Source organism: Chrysochloris asiatica, unplaced genomic scaffold (genome assembly GCF_000296735.1).
Source record: "Chrysochloris asiatica unplaced genomic scaffold, ChrAsi1.0 scaffold00014, whole genome shotgun sequence".
NCBI lineage: Eukaryota > Metazoa > Chordata > Mammalia > Afrosoricida > Chrysochloridae > Chrysochloris > Chrysochloris asiatica.
The window spans coordinates 29125569-29129203 of record NW_006408532.1 but is presented as its reverse complement, the minus strand read 5'-3'; positions in this window follow the sequence as shown (position 1 = coordinate 29129203).

Genomic DNA, 3635 nt, shown 5'->3' with positions numbered 1-3635 from the left:
TTTGACAACATCAATCTTTTCTCCATTTATCATGATATTATTTATTGATTAAGTAGTAAGGAGTTTTGTTTTCTTTACATTAAGGTGAAATCCATTCTGAAAGCTATAGTCCTTGCTCTTTATCAGTAAGTATTTCAAATCCTCTTCACTTCCAATGAACAAGGTTGTGTCATCTGTATATCTCAGATTTTTAATGAGTCTTCCTCCAATCCTCATGCAACATTATTCTTCATATAATCCTGTGTCTCAGATTATTTGTTCATCATATATATTGAATACTGTTAAGTGCCACTGAGTCTGCCTTGACCCATGCTAGCCTATATAGGGTTTCTGAAGAATAGCTAGTGAATCTGAACCACTGACCTTGTGGTTCAGACTGACCTTGTGGTCCAGTGCATTATTTCATAGCACCACACCAGGACTCCATATATTGAATAGAAATGGTGAAAGAATACAACCTTGGCACATACCTTTCCTGATTTTAAATAATTCAGTGTAGTTCAAACTCCTCAGCTACTCATTGGAAACCCTTAACAGTAACAGCAACAACATACCCTTGTTCTGTGTACAGGTTCTTCATGAAGATACTTAAGTGTTATAGAATACCCATTCTTTGCAATGTTATCTACAACTTAGTGATCTAAGGCAAGGTAACAAAACTCTTTTATCACTGCTGATAAAAGCCCAAAGAGTACTTCATTCCTCCATAAACTTCAGCCCATAGGTGGTCAACTCTAGCTCTATGGGTCAGCAAACATTGCACCCTATTTAAGTGCTTGGAAGCATTGTATTCCACAAGTAAGCCTCTTGCCTGAAGACACTCAGCTTTATTCACTCTGTGGAATAAGAAACCCATCACTTTGTCTTATGCTCTGGCTCTTTGTTTGGCCACAGCCCCTCATGCTCCTTTGGTGTCAAAGCTCTCTGTCCCTCAGATTAAGGAGGTTCAGCTGCAGGAATGTTGGGGTCTAAAGGACACACTCTGCTCCTGGGTTTTCTTTCTGATGGTAGTGAGATCCCATGATTTGTGCTTCTGAGATGGCTCCTTCTATACCAACAGGATGGCAAAATTGATCAATCCCCATGTTAGAGTTCCAATTTTACAGTCTCAATTAACTTGTTAACAACCATTCACTGAATCACATGATTCTATCAGCATTCTCTCCCACATCCTCTTCCTCAGACTCATCAGGAAAAAAAGGAAATATACCCAATTTGCATGGTTCCACCCAGTAGTTTGGTAGTTGTTGCAAAGACTAGAGAGCCACAGCAAGTAAATCACTGTATGAAAATGAGGTAGAGTAGAGCTGTCCCCAAAGAGTTTCAAGACTGTAATCTTTATGGGAGCAGATTGCCAGGTGTCTTTTCTCCTCGAAACACTGTAGAGGTTCAAGCTGCTAACATTTAAGTTAGGAGTCAAGAGCTTAACTCTAAAACCACTGCTATTATTATTAAGTGCCTGTCTGTTCTGACTCATAGTGACACTGTTTAGGGCTTACAAGTCTGTAAATCTTTATGGGAGCAGAAAATCTTATCTTTCTCCCATGGAGCAGCTGGTTGGCTCAAACTCCCAACCTTGTGATTAGCAGTCCAATGCCTATCCTCCATAGGCACAGGGCTCCCTTTGAGTCAATGTTGTTGTGTGCCTTTGAGTCAGATCTGACTCATAATGACACTGTATAAAGCTTCTGAAAGCAGCTGGTGGGTTTGAACTATTGACCTTGTGATTAGCTGTCCAATGCTTCTCCTACAGCACCACTTAGGACTCCTTTATAATGACATTGATTATGTAATTATTCAAAAGATTCCTCAAATCATCTTGAACCAAACCAGTGGTCAACAAGTTGGACTCTTGGCTATCCCATGTGTGCAGAATAGAACTATGTATGCTCCATGAGATTTTCAAGGCTATGATCTTTCCTAAACAAATTGCTAAGGTTTTCTTCAAATGAATCTCTGGGTGAGTTGGCACCTTTTAGTTAGTAGCTATACACTTAATGGTTTGTGTTATCTGGGGATTCTTAATCTGGTTTATTTTAATTCTTAGATGTACAGATCATAAAATAAAATAAAATACAGTGATTATTGTTGTTTTTGTTGTTGTTAGGTGCCATCAAGTTGGTACAGACTCATAGTGACCTTATTATGTACAGCAGAATGAAACACTGCCTGATCCTGAGCCAACCTCCCCATCGTTGCCATGCTTGAGTCCATCGATGCTGCCACTTGGCCAATCCATCTCGTTGAGGGTTTTCCTCTTTTTCTCTGACCCTCCACCTTACCACACTGTATGTTGTTTTTGTTAGGTACAGCCAATTCAGTTCCAACTCATAGTGTCCTTATGCACAGCAGAATGAAATACCGATGGATGGGTTCTGTGCCATCCTCACAACTGTTATGTTTGAGCCCGTTGTTGCTACCGCTGTGCCAATCTATCTCCTTGGGGATTTTCCTCTTTTTCACTGACCCTCCACTTTTTCAATCATGATGTCCTCCAGAGACTGATCTCTTCTAAAAACATGTCCAAAGTATGAGAGACGAAGTCTCATCATCCTTGCTTCTAAGCAACATTCTGGCTGTACTTCTTCCAAGACAGACCTGTTTGTTTTTCTGGCAGTCCATGATACTTTTAATATTCTTTGCCAACACCATAATTCAGATGCATCAATTCTTCTCTGGTTTTCCTTATTCACTATCCAATTTTCACACGCATATGTAACAGTTGGAAATACCATGACTTGGATCAGGAGCATCTTAATCCTCAAATTGACATCTTTGCTCTTCAACACCTCAACACATCTTTGTGTCTTTTGCAATAGATTTGCCCAATGCAGTATGCCATTTTATTTCTTGACTGCTGTTTATATGAACATTGATTGTGGATCCAAAAGAAATGAAGCCTTTGATAACTTCAATCTTTTCAATTTATCATGATATTATTTATTGGTCTAATTGTGAGGATTTTTGTTTTCTTTACATTGAAATGGAATCCATAAACACTATAGTTTTTGATCTTCATCAGTACGAATTACAAATCCTCTTCACTTCCAGAAAACAAAGCTGAGTCATCTTCATGTTGCAGGCTGTTAGTGACTCTTCCTTCAATCCTGATGTCACATTGTTTTTCATATTTTTTAAGCTTCTTGGAGTAGTTGATCAGCACACAGATTAAAAAGTACTATGAAAGGATACAACCCTGGCACATGTCTTTTCTGATTTTAAATCATTGACTATCCTCTTGTTTTGTTTGAACACCTGTGTCTTTACTTATGTACAGGTTCTTCATTAGCATAATTAAATATTCTTGAATACTCATTCTTCACAGTCCAATGTCTTTGCATAGTCAATAAAGCACAAGTAAACAACTGGTACTTTCTGCTTTCAGCCAAGATCCATCTGATGTCACCAATGATATCTCTTGCTCCACATCCTCTTCTGAATCCAACTTGAATTTCTGGCAGCTCCCTGTTGATGCACTGCTGTAACATTTTTGAAATATCTTCAACAAAATTTTACTTACATGTGATATTTAATGATATTGTTTGATTATTTTTGCATTTTGTTGCATCACCTTTATTTGGAGAGGGCACAAATATGAATTTCTTTATATTGGTTGGTCAGATAGTTGTCTTCCA